The following is a 19,060-nucleotide window of genomic DNA, read 5'->3' as shown; positions in this document are numbered from 1 at the left end:
ATTGAAGGAGCGGCTTGATTGTCTTAAAGGTTTATAGGAAAATGAAAGAAAAGAGAAATGATTTAGAGACAGAACTTATAATCAAAAGGGAAGCAGAACTTAAAGATCTGGGAAACTTTTAGCCTTCTCAGCCTGCCCATCTTGAACAGATAAGAAAGTGTGTTTGGGAGAGAACACGAGGGTGTGGGTCAGGAGGCCTGCATGGATCAGGGCTGTGCTCCTCACCAGGACGATGGAAGAGCGACCCTGAGGCATTGTGTAGATCGCTCAGGCTGCACTCTCATCACAGGCCCATGGTGCCAGGGCACTGACGGCAGTATGGCTTCCAAGGAAGGTCCTGGGGCGCCCTGAGGACCTTGGGGCTTGCTGCTCAGCACTCCCTGAAGTCACTGGTTCCCACATTGTGCTGTGGTGCTCCTTGGCTGCTCCAAGTGTTGCTCAATGGACCCTGGTGGAGTGGGGGACATGATATCACCCCTCCAGAGGACACAGGCAGAAAACTCTTTGGAGTATCCACGTGGTGCTCATTCTGCAGGTGTGCAGAGTGCAATAGCTGTGGGACATGGCTGCCTCCACCTGCATTTCAGAGTATGTCCCAGAGAGCCTTGGGGTCAGGCAGAGAAGTGCCACAGGGGCAGGGACACCGCAGAACATCCCCACTAGGGCAATGCCCAGCAGAGCCGTGGGGAGGAGGCTGTCCCCAAGATTCCAGGGTGGTAGAGCCAGCAGTGTGCAAGTCCACCCTGGGAGAGCCTCAGGCATCAAATTCCAACATGTGAGAGCTGCTGCCTGGGCTGCACCCAGCAAAGCCATGGGGGAAGGGCCACCTGAAGCCTTGGGCCGCCCAACCACATCCTAGTATATCTGGAACATGGGCCATGGAGTCAAAGAAGGTTCTCAAGTTTTAAGATTTAATGTTCTTTTCTCTGTTGGGTTTTGGACTCACTTGGGGCAACAACAACAACCAAAAACACCAAGCTGAAAGCAAAAAACACAAAATAAACACCTTAACCCTATCCCTCCATTTAATGTAATTCAGGACTCCAACCAAGAAGAATTTCTCAATTTCTCAGCAAAGCTACAGGGCTAGTATTCAAACCCACCTGTAAGCAATGCTATTTCTTTTCCTTAAGTAATTATTTTCCCAGAACTCTTTGAAAAACAACTAAAATATTTTTGACCAACAATTAAACATATAAAAAAGACCATCTAGGCCTTTGCAGCATGCACCTCCAAACTCTTCCAGCCTCTACTCATTATCCACTTCCCCATTTTTGCATATTTTTTAGAGCAGCATTCCACTTCCTGGTATCAAAAATCAATATGAGTTTGCTAGGGCTACAGTAACAATATACCACAGATGGAGGTCTTAAATAACAGAAATATTTTTTCTCACAGTTCTGGGTCCCAGAAGTCCAAGACTAAGGTATCAGCAGAATTGGTTTCTTCTAAGGCCTGGCTCCTTGGCTTATAAGTGGCCACCCTCTTGTCTGTGTCTCCATGTGGTCTTTGGTCTGTGTCTGTGTCCTCATCTCCTCTCCTTATAAGGACACCAGACAGACTGGATGAGGGCTCACCCATATGACCTCGTTTCCCCTTAATTACACCTTTAAAAGCCCTATCTCCAAACACAATCCCATTCTGAGGCACTTGGGGTTAGGACTTCAACATATCAACTTGGGGGTGGGGGACACAATTCAGCCCCTAACACCCGACTTCTGTGCCTCCAAAACTGCTGAGGCAGAAGAAATGATGGGGTGACTCACCACGGTCCCTTCAAAGCTTCTGCCCAGAAATGGCACCTGTGACTTCTGCTCCACTTCACTGCTCACAGCAGGTAACATGGTTCACTTCAAAGGGACAGGGAGGTGCTATCCTACCATGGATTTAAATATAAGACCTCAAACTATAAAAATCCTAGAAGAAAACCTAGGAAATATCCTTCTCTACATCAGCCTTGCCAAAGAATTTTTGGCTAAGTCTCCAAAAGCAATTGCAACAAAAATAAAGTGACAAGTGGGACCTAAGTAAATTATGTTGTAAATCAATAAATGTGATTGACTTATTGAATCAGCAAATGTATATTTATTGATTATAAATTTTATACACTTTATATCTATAATAAAGTTTCTGCACACCGAAAGAAACCATCAACAGAGTAAACAGACAGCCTACACCATGGGAGAAAATCTTCACAAGCTAGGCACCCAACAAAGGCCTAACATCCAAATCTATAAAAAACTTGAACAAATCAGCAAGCAATAAAAACCCCAAACAACCCCACTACGAAATGGGCAAAAGACATGAAAAGACACTTCTCTAAAGAAGACATACAAGTGGACAACAAGGATATGAAAAAATGCTCATCATCACTAATCATTAGACAAATGCAAATCAAACCACATGAGATACCATTTCACACTAGACAGAATGGCTACTATTAAAAAGCCAAAAAACAACAGGCACTGGTGAAACTATGGAGCAAAGGCAATGCTTACACACTGCTGGTGGGAATGTAAATTAGTTCAGCCACTGTGGAAAGCAGTTTGGAGTTTTCTCAAAGAACTTAAAACAGAGCTAACATTTCACCCAGAAATACTATTACTGGGTATATAACCAAAGGAATACAGATCATTATACCAAAAAGATGCATGCACTCATATGTTCATCGCCAAACTATTCACTATGAGGAAGACATGGAACCAACCTAGGTGTCTATCAATGATTGAGTAGATAAGAAAAATGTGGTACATATACTATGGAATACTACACCACCACAGAAAAGAATGAAGTCATGTCCTTTGCAGCAACATGGATGCAGCTGGAGGCCATAATCCTAAGTGAATTAAGACAAGAACATAATACTAAATACCACATGTTCTCAAGTGGGAGAGTGGGAGCTAAACACTGAGCACATGTGGTCAAAAACATGGGAAAATTGGACAGTGCAGACTACTGGAAGGGGGAGGGTACAGGATGAAAAACTATCTACTGGGTACTAGGCTCACTACCTGGATCCAATATACCCATGTGACAATCCTACACCCGTACCCCCCTATATCTAAAATAAAAGCCGGAATTTAAAACAATATTGCTAAAAACGCTAAAAATTGTTTCAGCGAGTTGTAATCTTTTTGTTGGTAGAGAGTCTTGCCTCAATGTTTATGGCTGTTGACAGGTCAGAATGATGACTGCTGAAGGTGGATGTGTGCTGTGGCAATTTCTTAAAACAACAATGAAGTCTGCTGCATCCATTGACTCTTCCTTTGAAGAAAGATTTCCCTGCAGCATGTGAAGCTATTTGACAGCATTTTTCCTACAGTAGAACATCTTTCAAAAGTGGAGTCAATCCTCCCAAACCCTGCCACTGCTTTATCAACTAAGTTCATGTAATATTCTAAATCTATGGTTATCATTTGGACAGTGTTCACAGCGTCTTCACCACAACTAGTTTCTATCTCAAGAAACCACTTTCTTTGCTCATCTGTAAGAAGCAACTCCTCATCAGTTCCAGTTTTCTCATGAGATTGCAGCAGTACAGTCACATCTTCAGGCTCCACCTCTAATTCTAGTTCTCTTGCTATTTCCATCACATATGCAGTTGCTTCTTCCACTGATGTCTTGAATCCCTCGTCATCCATGAGAGCTGGAATCAACTTCTTCCAAACTACTGTTAATGTTGATATTCTGACCTCTTCCTACCAATCCTGAACGATATGAATGCCATCTAGAATGTTGTCTTCTTTCCAGAAGATTTCAATTTACTTTGCTCAGATCCATCAGAGAAATCACTATCTATGGCAGTATCAGCCTCCTTGTGTACCTTTATCAGACTTCTTGTGTAACCAGGTGGATTATCAATGAGCAGGAATATTTTGAAAGGTATATCTACATTTTCCAAGCAGTGGGTCCCAACAGTGAGTTTAAACTATTCTGCAAACCATGCTGTTAACAGAAGTGCTGTCATCCAGGCTTTGTTGTTGCACTCAAACAGCACAGGCAGAGTAGATTCAGCTTCATTCCTAAGGGCCCTGGTAGTTTTGGAATGGTAAGTGAGCACTGGATTCCAACTGTAGTCACCAGCTGCGTGCACTCCTGAAACGAGGGTCAGCTTGTTCTTTGAAGCTCTGAAGCCAGGCCTTGACTTCTCCTATCCAGCTGTGGGAATCCTAGATGGCAGCTTCTCCCAGTAGAAGGCTGTTTGGTTTACATAAAAATCTCTTGCTTAGTGTAGTGCCACCTTCATCAGTGATCCTAGCTAGATCATCTGGATAAGTTGCAGCAGCTTCTGCAGCAGCACTTGCTGCTTCACCTTGCACTTTTATGTTATGGAGACAGCTTCTTTCCTTAAACCCCATGAACCAACCTCTGCTAGCTTTAGACTTTTCTTCTGAAGCTTCCTCACCTCTCTCCGTCTTCATAGAATTGAATAGAGGTAGGGTCTTGCTCTGGATTAGGCTTTGTCTTAAGGAAATGTTGTGGATTGGTTAATCTTCTATCTAGGACACTCAAACGTCCACTCAAACGTCCTCCATTATTAGCAATAAGGTTGTTTCACTTTCTTGTCATTTATGGGTTCACTAGGGTAGCATTTGTAATTTCCTTCAAGAGCTTTTCCTTTACATTCACAACTTAGCTACCTGGTACAAGGGGCCCAACTTTTGGCCTATCTCGGCTATAGACATGCCTTCCTCACTATCCTTAGTCATTTCTAGCTTTTGATTTAAAGTGAGGTACGTGCAACTCTTCCTTTCACTTGAACACTGAGTGGCCACTGCAAGGTTATTAAGTGACCAGATTTCAATATTGCTGTGTCTCAGGGAAGAGAGAGGGCCAAGGAAAATAGGAGAGATGGGGGAATGGCTGGTTGGAGGAGCAATCAGACATACAACATTTATCAATGAAGTTTGCCATCTTAGATGGGCACAGTTCATGGAGCTTCAAAGCAGTGACAACTGTAACATCAAAGGTCATCAACCACAGATCACCATAACAGATAGAACTACAACGAAAATGTCTGAAACATTGTAAGAATATCCAAAATGTGACTCAGAGGCACGGAGCACATGCTGTTGGAAAAATGGCGTTGATGAACTTGCTCGAGGCAGGGTTGCCACACTATCAATTTGCAAATTGTGTTTTTAATATCTGGAAAGCACAAGAGATCACAGCACAATAAAACAAGGCATGCCAGGAATTGTTAAACTGCATTGTTAGGGACCAATGACAAGAAAAAATGGTCTTATGTGTTCAGCACAGATGCAACCATTATTTTAAAAAATATTTTCCATCCATGATAGGTTGAATCCAGGGATGTGGAGGCCCAACTGTACATGATTTCAGCAAATGCATTTGAGTCTCTAGTGACAGAATTCTGCATTTTGTTCTTCACTATTATTTTAATGAACTCATTTTAGCAGAGTTCCTGATATTGCCTCTCTACAAGTCTACAACCCTTCATAGGCCAATCTTACCCAGGAACCCAGATGCAATACAGGCAAACAAACAAACAAACAAAAAACAAATGGAATCACAATGCATAAAAGGACCCACTTGGATATATCTCAAAAATGCAAACTTGGCTGAAGTTGACATTTTTGTAATGCAAAAATTTTGTATTAAAATTTCTATACATACAATGTGATTCCAATCAAAATCACATCATGTGTTATTTCTGAAACTTAACAAAAGAATTGTAATATTTATATGTTTAAGAAAAGCCAAAGCACCTGGAAAGAACAAATTGGATAAGTATGTCTCATCAAATAGTAGGCTGTGTTAGGTATAAAGCCATAGTACTTACATCATTGTGATGCAGGGAAGGAAAAACTGATGAATGGAGCCGAACGGACAGTTCCAATAGTAACATTTGTATATAGGAATTTGATTAACATCAGCATTGCAGATTAGTGGGAAAGAATGAGTTCTTCCATAAACTGTGCTGGCATAACTGATTATCCAGATAGAAAGAAATGAAATTGTACCTCTATAACATGCCATATAGATAATCACTCCTAAACATTACATGATGAATGGAGTAGGTAAATTTCCAGGGCCAAGGGAAAGCTACAGGAGTATATGAGTGATTTCTCTAAGGAATGTGATTGCAACGTGCAGATCATTCTCTTAGGGTCCCTGAAGGTAAGGACAGTGCCTCAGGCTAATGAGATACTCAGGTAGAAAAATCAGAGAAGAAAAGAAAAATACAGCAACTGAGATCCAAGAAAAGACAAGACTCAGGAGGAAAATGTTCATAGTAATGATGGCCCAAGGTCTTTGAGGACCAGAATATTTGAGCTCAGATAGTGATATGTTCTCTATGTAGCTGGGCTTCAGATAGTCATAGGGAAGGTCTAGTTTCTCATTTCGGGCCACAATTTCCCTTTCCAGGTTGTCCAGATCTGTTTGAAATTGTCTCAGCACAGCTTTGGGCTCAGGGCCTGAGACATATTCTTTCTGATGCTCAAGGGGGTACCTGGGGCAGAAAAGAGGATGAATGAGCTCCTAGTTCCAAGACACAGGGACCCGGAATCCATCCCCGTACCCTGATATCTCCTCTGTAGTCTCAGAGGTCCCCTCTCACCACGTCCACCTGCCACCGGCTCAGAAGCCACATGATGCTCATTTGAACATAGGACTGCCAGACATCAGGGAGTGACCTCCTCACTGTAGGCCTTGTTGCATCTTCTTTGGTGGTGGGTGAGGGCATCCTCACTGAGCATGGGCCATTAGGGATCCAGGCATACCAGTCAAGCTAGAAGAGGAACCTGAATTCACCCTGAACCTTGATGTGTGGACACTAGCCCCCAGCTGTCTCCTTCAAGAACCCCGAGTCCAGACACCTGCCCTGACAGATGCAGGCTTTCGTTTATCCACACCTGGCCCTGGTTGATGGCTGCATGGTGGGGAGTGCGTGTGAAGATTCACATGGCGAGTAAACGGCAGAGCTGAGCCCGAGACTGGAAGGAGACAGGGAAATCTAGGAGAAGAATGAGCCAAGTTTACAATCTGCAGCCCCAGAGGGGATATAAAAATAAATCTTCATGTCCTGGGACACCCAAGCCTTAGAATTAATGAGTGTTTATTCATTTATTCAAAAAGTATACAACTGCTACGTACCAGGCACTCTCTAGGCATTGGGAATATGTGGGTATACAAAAGTAACAGAAATCCCCGCCCTCTCAGAATTTAGATTCTAATAGAGAAGAAAGAGCATATATAGAATCATTAAAAATTAAAATTATGCATAGTATGTTAGGGATAAGAATAGAAATAAAGCAGCAAAAGGAGATATGAACAGTCAGAGACGATGGCTGGTAATTTCGTTAAGGGAGCAAGCCTCAATAACAATCATCTGCAAAGCAGGGAGTGCTGTGGTCGGAGCACAGGCTGTGGCATCAGCTCTGGGTACAGTCCTGGCCCTGCTGCTGCCCAGCTGCATCCCCTTGGACCTGTTGCTCACTCTGTCTGAGCCTCAACATTTGCCTCTGAAAGTGGGGATAATATTAATTACCTTATACATCAGATGATGATATAAAGCCCCTCAGTACCTTATAGCTATGATTATTATGGTAGATTTTGAAGGATGAGGAAATCTGAGAGGCTGTGTGGTGGTCAAATGTTCCCTTTTAAAAAACAGTTTAAAATAAGGGAATAATAGGAGACAAAAGGAAAATGGGCAAAACGATTTTAAAGGGGTCTGCTCAAAAGAAGATGTCCATGTGGCTACTCAGCCTAGGAAAAGGTGCTCAGATCCACTGGTCATTGAGAGAATGTGAGTTCAACTCACAACATGATAATGCAGCATATTCACCACAACAGCTAAAATGAAAAAGACAGAAAATGCCAAGTATGGCTGGGCACGGTGGCTTACGCCTTTAATCCTAGCACTTTGGGAGGCCAAGATGGGTGGATCACTTGAGGCCAGGAGTTTGAAACCAGCCTGGCCAACATAGTGAAACCCCGTCTCTACTAAAAATACAAAACAATTAGCCGGGTGTGGTGGCAGGCACCTATAATCCCAGCTACTCAGGAGGCTGAGGCAGGAGAATTGCTTGAACCTGGAAGGTGGAGGTTGCAGTAAGCTGAGATCATGCCACTGCACTCCAGCGTGGGTGACAGGGTGAGTCTCCATCTCAAAAAAGAAAAGAAAAGAAAACACCAAGTATTTGAGAGGATGTGAAGCAACTGTAACTCATACTCTTCTGGAAAAAGTGGAAATTGCTGGAACTACTTCAGGAAACTTGTCAGTAACTACTAAAAGTGTATATGCACATAACCTATGATCTACCAATTCCACTTCTAAGCATATACCCAACAGAAATGCACATACAACCATGTTCATAGCTGCACTGACGTTGTTAGCCTCCAACTGGAAACAACCTAAATATCCATCAAAAGCAGAAAAAAATAATAAATTGTGCCATATTTATAAATGGGATACTTTACAAAATGAAAATGAAGAACTATCTGCGACAATGTGGGTAAATCTTAAATATATTGCTTAGAGAATGAAACCAAGCACAGGTGAGTGAGTGTTTTTATTTGCATTTATGTCAAGTTAAAAAGTAACCTACACTGTTAGAAATCAGGACAGTGGTTACCTTTGGATCAAAAGACTAGGAGAAAATACAAGGAGCTTCTGGGAAAGCTGGTAGTACTGTGTTGATTGATATGAGTGCTAATCATATAGGTTTGTAACCTTAGGAAAAACATATCAAGTTGTACACTTAGGATTTATACAACTTTTCTGTAAGTTTGTTTTATTTCAGTGAAATCTGTCTCTGACACCCAAAGTAGTTAAGAATACAGAAGCATGCCCTCCTATTCCCAGGACAGGAGGTTTTAGGCAGTGGTTTTAGGTATCTGGATTATAATGTAGAGAAATAGAGAGGTCCTAGACTCATGTCAAAGACAGTAAGGAAACTGGAAATCAACCATTCCATTCCACTCAATTTACATGTGAGATGGGCATCAGAGAATTTAATGACGTCCATCACGTGGCAGGGCCTGGGCTCTCCTATTCCACATGCGTATTGGGGAGGTAGTTTTTGTAGAGTGGGGCATACGATAACAATCATCTTACGCCGACTGTACTACCCACACTTCAACAATGTCACGTTCATTATTTATTTGGTCTCAAAATTCTGAATGTGTGTGTGTGGTGGGGGCATGTAATACATCCATTTTAGAGATAAGAAAACCAGAACTCAGAGATTAAATAGCTTGCTCAAGGTCACTTAGCCAAAAAGAGGACCATCCTAGTCCTTAAAAGAAAAATTTTAAATCTCAGTAGGTGACACTCATTCCTAGTTGAAAATGAACAATGTAGAGAAAGATGAGTACTGTAGAACCTGCAAGAACCAAGCCCCTTCAAGTGATAAGTGAGAAATATTAGCCACTTTGATCTTTACTATTCAAAACACTGATCCTTGCCATTATAGACTGGAAGGTCTACCTTATTAATCATATGTATACTGTAGTGGCTTATACTGGTTTGTATTTTCTAGATGATAGACACAAAGGAAAGAAATCTGAGTAAAATATAATAAAACTGGGTAGCTGTTGTTCATTTAAAGGATCATCACCTAAGTGCTACCATTTGAAGTCCCATGCAATTTTGTGATTCATGTGTCAGGACTGTGCCATTACTGTTACATAGATTTCATTGGAATTGCTGGTTTCCCGGATAATTTCCAAGTGTCTTTGATATCATTTACTTCCTTCTTCTACTCCCATCAATGGAAGCTGAGAGACGTACATACGTATTTGTTTTCAAATTTCCTCAAATAAGTCTGACATGCATGTTCTGTTAAATGCTCCTTTTAAATGACAGTATTTGTTTGGTAAAATATTATGGTAAAATAAAAATAAAAATACAATAATTGTTCCATGGTTAAATAAATTTGAATTGAACATAGCAGGGATGAAAAAACCACTTGGCTGGTGCTGGGATAACTGGCTAGCCATATGCAGAAGATTGAAACTGGATCTCTTCCTTACACCATACACAAAAATTTACTCAAGACGGATTAAAGACTTAAACGTAAAACCCCGAACTATAACAACCCTGGAAGACAACTGGGGCAATACCATTCTGGACATAGGAATGGGCAAAGATTTCATGATGAAGACACCAAAACAATTGCAACAAAAGCAAAAATTGACAAACAGGATCTAATTAAACTAAAGAGCCTCTGCACAGCAAAAGAAACTATTAATAGAGTGAAGAGACAACCTACAGAATGGGAGAAAATTTTTGCAAACTATGCATCTGACAAAGATCTAATGTCTAGCATCTACAAGGAACTTAAATTTATAAGCAAAAAGCAACCCCCATTAAAAAGTGGGCAAAGGACATGAACAGATACTTTTCAAAATAAGACAATACATGCAGCCAACAATCATATGAAAAAAAGCTCAACATCAATGATCATTAGAGAAATGCAAATCGAAACTACAATGAGATACCATCTCACACCAGTCAGAATGGCTATTATTAAAAAGTCAAAAAATAACAGACGGTGGCAAGGTTGTGGAGAAAAAAAGAAAGCTTATACACTGTTGGTGGGAGTGTAAATCAGTTCAACCACTGTGGAAGACAGTGTAGCAATTCCTCAAAGACCTAACAAAAGAAATACCATTTGACCCAGCAACCCCATTGCTGGGTATATACCCAAAGGAATATAAATCATTCCGTCATAAAGACACAGGCATGCCTATGTTCACTTCAGCTCTGCACACAATAGCAAAGACATGGACTCACCCTAAATGCCTATCAACGGTAGACTGAATAAAGAAAATGTGGTACAGATACACCATGGACTACTATGCAGCCATAAAAAAGAACAAGATCATGTCCTTTGCAGGAACATGAACGGAGCTGGAGGCCACTATCCTTAGCAAACTAACACGGGAACAAAAAACCAAATACTTAAAGTGGGAGCTAAATGACAAGAACACATGGACACAGAGGGGAACAACAGACACTGGGGCCTATGGGAAAGTGGAGGATGCGGGGAGGGAGAGGATCAGTAAAAATAACTAATGGGTACTAGGCTTAATACCTGGGTGACAAAATCATCTATACAACAAACCCCTGTGACAAAAGTTTACCTATATAACAAACCTGCACAGGTACCCCTGAACTTAAAATAAAACTTAAATTTAAAGAAAATTAGCACATTGCCTTTTCCTCAGGTGATGAGAGAATGGTGAGGTGAAAAAGAATATTGAATCTGGCGCAAGAGAAATGGGGAAGGAGAGGTTAAAGCTTATGTGTAAATATGTATTGCACAATCTCTAGTGTGGCTACTTCATAGGGAGAAGAGAGCCAAGGAGAAAAATAACGGTCTTTTGGGGCATGGGTTGCCTAAAAGAAAGAACCTAGAAAACTCGAGAAAGTGGCTGGGTGCGGTGGCACACACCTGTAATCCCAGCACATTGGGAGGCCAAGGTGGGTGGATCACGAGGTCAGGAGTTCGAGACCAGCCTGGCCAAGGTAAGGCTGAGGCAGAAGAATCGCTTGAACCCAGGAGGTGGAGGTTGCAGTGAGCCAAGATCGCACCACTGCACTCTAGCCTGGGCAACAGAGCAAGACTCCATCTCAAAAATAAATAAAAATTATAAAATAAAAAAAAATCTGGAGAAAGTTTGGTTCTTGAAGGGCCCAAAGGGTGGGGTAGGATGGGTAAGGTGGTGTAGCCCCAGGTCCTCCAGGGCAAGACTCCCCTTTAAGGCAGGGGGTTAATTTATTGATATGGGCATCCCCAGGGCCTGGCCAGTGGGTGTTTGCGTTTTCCCACACAGGCAAAGGGTGGGACTCAAGGTGTTTCTCTGAAGGATGAAGGGAGAAGAGCTGAAGGATGACCTGAAACAATCCTGGCTGGCCCGTGTGTGCGAGAGAGAGGAAAATGAACCTGGGAAGGGCCCAAGAAAGGCTATGTCTTCTCCATAAATAAAAATGCAGTGGCGGGGACAAAAGGTAGCAGCTAGATCCTAGGGAAGGGGCTGACCCAAAGAAACTGACCCAAGCATCAGGGCATTGAGTTCAGGTTGGAACCAAAGCATATACAGTATTGAGATGGCATCTAGAGCTGGCCTTGCACTGCCGTGGGGGTGCAGCAGGTCTGGGCCCTTCGTGTGTGTTGGACAGTAGCAGGCAGGAAGGGAAGGGAGTGAAAAAGCAGACAAACGTGAAGTGAGAACATGAGCCCCAGCAGGGACCGGCAGACCCCCTCACAGCTGTGGCTCTGGCCTGGTTGGGCCCAAGGATATGGCAGCTCAGGGGCATCTGTGATTGGGGTGGGGTGGGGGTAGGGTTGATGGCCAGGGTCTCTGAGGAGGACAGTCCTCAGGTCTCTAGAAGTGTCCTGAGTCTGGGGAGGTGGGAATGGGATGCAGATGCTTTCCTGTGTGGAGGAAGGGAGGTGTGAGGAGAGGCTGGGGTCCTGTCCCCAGAAGGGCAGCACTGGGAAGGGTCCCTGGCAGAGTCTCCCAGGAGCTCCTATCTCTGGGACGGATCTTACCTCGGTCCTGGGCCTGGCACAGCCCCACCTCCATGATCTCTTGATCCCAGGCCTGCAGCTCAGGGTCTACCCTCACCGTGTCATCCCTTTGGTAGAAGAGGTGGACGATCTCCACGCACCTGCCCAGCGGAGAAGGCGCTGAGCCTCGGAGAGGAGGCCCGGCCTCTGACCTCTCCTCCTCTTTCTGTGACATCTGCCCAATGCTTTCAGTGTATCCGGACAGACCTCATGAGACATGCCTTCAGGACACCCCTGACCCTCTAAACACATTAGCGTCTAATAGAAGGAGATGTGGGTCCTTAGTTCCAAGAATTCCCACAGTTGCGGCCATGCTTCCTCACAAAATCCTGTTTTTTCCCAGACCTCTGTCTCCCCCGACAGCTCCCCTCACCTCCTCTCTCTGCCCCATCCCAGTCTCCTCATTTTCAGAGCCACCCACTGTGTCCTCGCTCTTCCTCGTCTCTCCCCACGATTGAGTTCTCTGCTCCTCCTGTCTGGACCTTCTCATTTTCACTTTGCTTTTGCCCCATGCTGGCCTCAGACCAGAGCCCCCCTCCTCCCCACCATGCCCCACTTCTCAGCTCCGCCTCACCTGCTGGGCAATAATCTCCCAGGATCTAAAGCATCATGGGCATGGACAGCACGTGGGAGTCCCAGCAGGCCACGGGCAGCCAGGTCATCAGGACAACAGAGGGAGCAGCAGGTCAGCTGAGCCGCTGTCCGATGGAGCAACTGCACATGGCCCCCTCCACCTGCGCTCACTGCCTGGGACAAGAGAGATGACAGGTCTTGAGGGATGGAAGCACAGCTGGAGAATGAGGACATACTATAAAGGGGGTTCAGAGATGGGGTTTTCATATTTAAAGTCATGGCTACAAAAGGGATAGGGCTCAGGGGCTTAAGCTTCAGGACGTTCACACAGGTTGGTCTGGGAAATCTTGAAGCTGGCAGGACAGAGATTGTTGGATGATTAGGTGGCCTCATGCCCCATTCCCTTCTTACCTTAGCAAATATTCCACCATCTGAGATGTGTTGGGATCAGGTCCAGGTGTTGAGTTCCATGATGCAGTAGATATGGGGGATCAGGAGCTGGCGAGGAGGAGATTGGAGGGGTGGTGGGTGGAGACCATGCTTGGCTGTTTCCTGGTAGGGCCCATCACACAGCATGGAGCCTTCTCCTCTCGATGCTTTCCTCCCTGCTGCTGCCTTGACAGGCTGGTCTCCTGCTGCCCTGACACTCACGCTCGCGCTCTCCGACTTCCCTGTGCGTCATGCCCTGGAGTCAGACTGACCTGGATTTGAGTCCATGTTCACCTCTAATTTTGATACTTGGCGATGTAATAAACTCTCCGAGTGTCAATCTCCTTATCTGTCAGTGGGAGGTGATAACCAGGTCTCTTATTTCAGGCACTGTGGTGATGTTTATGTCCGTGATGTACAGAGAGCATTTTTAGCACAGTGCCTCGGGTACACAAGTCCTCAAATAGCAGCCGTTATCATTACCTCTATTATTTCCACCTTGAGTACAGGTGCCCTTTAAGAATCAGCCCCTTAACTTTTGATTTTTTATATACCTCCTCTATCATTCACATCCTTATAGCTTAAACTAGCCTCTGCTTATTTTCAAAGCTTTTCCTCCAATCTCTGATCATCTTACTCTTATTGTTTATATTGAAGAGGTGTTGAGTACGGTGCCTTCAGTCAGAATTCATGGAGCAAAGCCAAGCTATTCTCATCAAATCTTCCCTGGTCCCCAGTTAGATACTATTAGGTTTCCTCTTTCCTGCTTTTGACTCTTAAAAAAGGGGTCCCTGATTCTCACATTCATTTTTTTATTCTTCACCTATTTGGGGCCAAACATGGTGGCTCACACCTATAATCCCAGTACTTTGGGAGGCCAAGGCAGAGGATCACTTGAGGCCAGAAGTTCGAGACCAGCCTAGGCAACACAGCAAGCCTCTGTCCCTAATTAAAGTTAAAAATTAGCCAGGTACACAGGTGTAGTGGTGTATGCCTACAAACTAAGCTACTCAGGAGACTGAGGCAGGAGGATCCCTTGAGCCCAGGAAGCTGAAGCTGCAGTGAGCTGTGATTGTGCCACTGCACTCCAGCCTACGTGACAGAGCAATACCCTGTCTCTAAAAAAACAAAAAAAGAACTATTTTGTTTTCATTTTCAACTGGTTGATATGCAGGATTTATGCCATTGGTATCTATCTAAGGTCTTTAATGCCGGACACATGGGACCGGCCCAAAGAATACTCTTGAGGCAAAGATATCAAAGCGGCTCACATTGGCTTGAACCTGGAAAACTCCATGGAAAGATGGTGAATGTCATAGAAAACCCAAAGTCCAGATGAAGTGGGTAGATACCCAAGGATAAGCAACTAATAACAACATGGAGTGAGTTGGCTGAAGGAAAAAAAAAAAAAAAAAAAATAATAATAATAACAACATACCCAAAGATAAACAACTAACAATAATAACATATTGCTACATAGTAATAGTAAAGACTCACATATCACTCCTATTTATCCTGAGTCACACCGTCTGTCCTGTCGTTTAATCCCTTAACAACCTCACAATGGAAATTCTGTTATCTCCATTCAGAGAAGAGGACCCTGAAACACACACCTGTTAAGTACTGAGGACTCAGACTCCAACAGTCTGAGTCCAGAGCCTGCACAGGTCACTTTTATGATATTTGCAGGCTTAGCCCTCCTCTGTGTCTTGACAACAACTCAGCTGTTTGCCATGGGAGGAAGTGGTCATGTGAGGGAGATGAGTGAACAGAGGGCTGAACTAGTGAAGGGGGATTCTGAGGTGTGAGAGTGGGCTTAACCTGTTCAACCTGGGCACCACATGGTGAAGCAAAGGCAGCATGAACACAATCAAATCTAAGATTCCATAAAGTATATTACTGCCTGTCTTATCTATGTTCTCTCAGACCCAGAGGGACTACAACTAGTAATAGCCAGATTTGGGGGTGGAGGTGGTGACCAGCAGCAGAAACACAATCCAGCTGTCCTGCCTGCCAGGCGCTCACCTGCATATCTTGCCAACTCTTTGAACTCCATGCATCTAAACAGAACACCTCATCTTTGTCCCCCAAACTGCCTCCTTCTCCTGATTTTACTGTTTCTGATAACTGCTCTGGTTCATAAGCTTCTATCATTTTGCTCCCTTTTTCTATATATAAAATGTCATAAAGATTTTGAAAACATGTTAAAGCAAGCACAAGTTTTACTTTGCTGCTTTCTGCCTAGCGATAGATACTAGACTCGCTGTTTTGTAAAATGTTAGTATTTCTAGGGAAGTACAACATGCCCCCCGTAGGCTCCTAGGTGTTGAGGAAGCTTACATCTCCAACGTTCTCCATTCCATCTTGGACACAGGCATGCTGCAGCTACTCTTCCCCCATCACCACGTATTTTATTTTTCTCTTCCATCCTCCTGTCACTGCCATGCTAACGTCTTTATCTGCTTCTCTCCTTGGTCAGGTATGACAAACCCGCTGGGCTGCTCGCCTTGCCCTTTGATCTTCTCCCTAAAGACTCCCCACTTGTGGTGGAACATTCTCCATAGATACTATAGTGATTACAGCTATTTCTCTTCATCTCAAACTCTGTTTCTAGATTGTGGTAGTCTGTTTTGCATCGCTATGAGGGATTATCTGAGACTGGAAAATTTACTAAGAAAAGAGGTTTAAGTGGCTCATGGTTCTGCAGACTGTATAGGAAGCATGTTGGCATCTGCTTAGCTTCTAGTGAAGCTTCAGGAAGCTTTCAATCATGGTGGAGGGTGAAGGGGGAGCAGAGCAGGCATGTCACATGGAGAGAGGGAGCAGGAGAGCAAGAGCAAGAGAGAGAGGGGAGGCACCATACTCTTTTAAACAACCAGATCTCGTGTGAATTCAGAGTGAGAACTCACTCATTATCAGGAGAACAGCATGAAGCCATGACCCAGACACCTTCCACCAGGCCCCACGTCCAACACTGGGGACTACACTTCAACACGAGAATTGGAGGGAAAACATCCAAACCATATCACAGATACTGTTTTCTGTTTTTTTCTCATATGTACTGCCTGTCTTTCATGATAAATGATAAATCTCCCAATGCAGATGCAACACTTTTGCTTAATATATTTGTATTCCTACTCTACTCAAGACCCATTGCTAGAGAATTTCAGAGAACCACCCTACAGTATGTACTGGATAAATGCTAAGTGACTTGACTTAATAGGATAGATGGGATCTCTTTAGTATTTCTAACAACTGCCTGTGAGTCTATAATTAGCTTACATTAAATTAATTCAGACATTAAAAGTACAATCACAAGGCTGAAGGCCCTGGCTCAATCATCCATCTCCTCTTGCCTCCATTTACAAATTGCCGTGAAGATTCTCTGCTGTAGTATCATATGGATGTTTGTGAAATTTCAAGCAGCTCTGTTTACATGTTGTCCCAGGTGCCTCAGATCTCTTTAAAACTAGGCAGCTGTTGGGTTCTTGCTTTGGGACATGGAGAGTGGTGGAGCTGGTACCTTGAAGACAGGCGCAAACGTGGGAGGCACATTATGGTGACAATAGCAATGACTTCAGCTACCAGATGAGTGTTCAGCAAATAGTATCGGAGCTTGTGCAGTTGGAATCTGAGTTTCAGATCCAGGATTTAGCCAGGAGCCAGGCAAGCAAAGGATTTGAGGGCAGGAACAGTATTGGGGTGGGAGAGCTGAAGCTGGGAGGGTGAAGTCAGAAGGAGGAAGAATTAAGCATTTATTCACCTCTCCCCATATGGATGATGCTATGCTGAGTGTTCCGGGGGGAACATATGGCTAATGTAAGATTATTGCCTTCCAGGTAGTAGGAAGAATGAAGACCCCTCCACCCTGCCTGTCACGATCTGTGGTGCTCTGTGAATGCAATGATAGGTTAAGTGCAGGAGAGAATGGTAGAAGGAAGCCAAGTAAGGCTAACAGTGCTTTGGGAGAAATGCCATGAGGGTCTGAGTCAGGATACTGGAATGAGAAGGAGAAGCTGGATGTATGAGATAACTGACAATCGCTGTCCACTCACTGTGTGAACAATAGTAGTGAAAAAAAAATCATTAAAACCAAAAGGAGAAAACATGTTTAAGAAAGAGGGAATGTTCAATAGATTCAAAGGTCACAAACAGGTTGAGTAGCCTCAGGATGAGAACCAAGAGATGCCATTATGACTCTCAGAAGGTAGTTCCAGGTGAGGAAGGACAAGACAGCAAGCAATCACTGGGTGACTGAACACAAGGATTGGATCTGCTGAGTGGGGGTAGCTTTGGGAGTCAAAAGCCAGGAGGCTGGGTCCCTGGGAGCAGAGGTTAAAATGAACAGAGCACAGTGTAGGCAGGGAGGTCCAGAGCCCTCACCAGGATGACCATGGGTAGCAGCTTCCCAGGAGGCTCCATCTTCAGCATAACGAGGGCCGCAGCCTGGTACTGCTTCCCTCTTTGGATCACATTGGCTGGAATTCCATCCAGCAGGATGAAGTCAGCCTGAAACAGGGACCTGTTCTGTGGAAAGGAAGAGTGCATGGATGGTTAGAGTTCAAAAACTACACCTGGAGGGACAGGGCAAAGGGCAAGACACATTCAACCTAGCTTCTTGCCATCATCCTCCATCAGTACCAGTGTCCTAGTGGTAGAGCTGAAGGAAGCATCCAGAGCATCAGGTCCAAGTCCTCTCATTTCACGGTGAGGAAAGAGGCCCAATGAGGGGAGTCTTCTCCAGGGACGTGCAGCTTTTTTGTGATGAAGGGAGTTTTAGGACCAGTCCTGTCCAATCCACGCATACTAAGCTCTCCTCTTGCCAAAGTGTCCAGGCCTCTTTCTCCTTTACATCCCATTGTCTGCTACCCAGTATGATTGTAACCAGCCTTGTGGTTTTTTCCTTACATACTTTATCATCTCTAGATTTCTCCAGTACAGGACCCTGTACCAAGGTGCAGTGGGTTACTGCAGCCTCCTTTCCTCTGACTCCTATTTGGTCTCTTCCCTTCACCACCTCTCCTCGCCACAGTCAAGGACAGAACATGAAGGGTTGGAGGAGACACCTGGGGTTCTTTCTCCAAGTATACCTGAAGCTCCTCCATCCCAGAGGCCAGCACCAGCCTGGAGGGCAGACAGGTGGAGCAGTACTGAAATATTAACAGGACTGAAATAAGTGGAGGGAAATATCATGATATGAACCGAAGGAGTCAATATTGTAACTATGTTCATTCTCCTCCAATTGACCTATATATTTAGTATAATACCAATAAAAATCTAGCACGTTTTTCTTGGAAGCTGACAAAGTGATTCTGTAATTTATATAAAAATGCAAAAGACCAAGAATAGCCAAGACAACCTTGAGGAAACAGAACAAATGGGCAGGACCTGTACTACCAGATATCAGGACTTATTGTGAAATTACAGTAATTAAGATAGAGTGGTATTTTCTCAAGGATAGAAAAACAGACCGATGGAAAAGAATGAAACATCCAGAAAAAGACTCCCACCTA

At 44.0% G+C, this 19,060-nt stretch overlaps 1 protein-coding gene across 4 annotated transcripts in view; it reads right to left on the bottom strand.

Annotated features, from left to right (window-relative positions):
* The window catches only part of LOC129018310 (TBC1 domain family member 3G-like), a 32,803-nt gene extending 14,118 nt beyond the window's left edge, over positions 1-18,685 (bottom strand). The window contains exons 1-5 of one of the 4 annotated variants that reach the window (XM_063656124.1): positions 17,931-18,685; positions 13,530-13,896; positions 13,120-13,292; positions 12,528-12,646; positions 226-448 (exon numbers count right to left, since the gene is read on the bottom strand). The gene's annotated coding sequence lies outside the window, so the exon portion shown is untranslated. Of the gene's footprint in view, positions 1-225; positions 7,106-12,527; positions 12,647-13,119; positions 13,293-13,529; positions 13,897-17,930 lie in introns of those variants that run through there. The other 3 variants (XM_063656122.1, XM_063656121.1, XM_063656123.1) reach the window with 3 other exon arrangements.
* Between the last annotated feature and the right edge of the window lie 375 nt (positions 18,686-19,060).

Source organism: Pongo pygmaeus, chromosome 19, assembly GCF_028885625.2.
Source record: "Pongo pygmaeus isolate AG05252 chromosome 19, NHGRI_mPonPyg2-v2.0_pri, whole genome shotgun sequence".
Classification (NCBI taxonomy): Eukaryota; Metazoa; Chordata; class Mammalia; order Primates; family Hominidae; genus Pongo; species Pongo pygmaeus.
The sequence above is the reverse complement of the archived record's forward strand: the minus strand, read 5'-3'. Positions and strand labels throughout refer to the sequence as shown.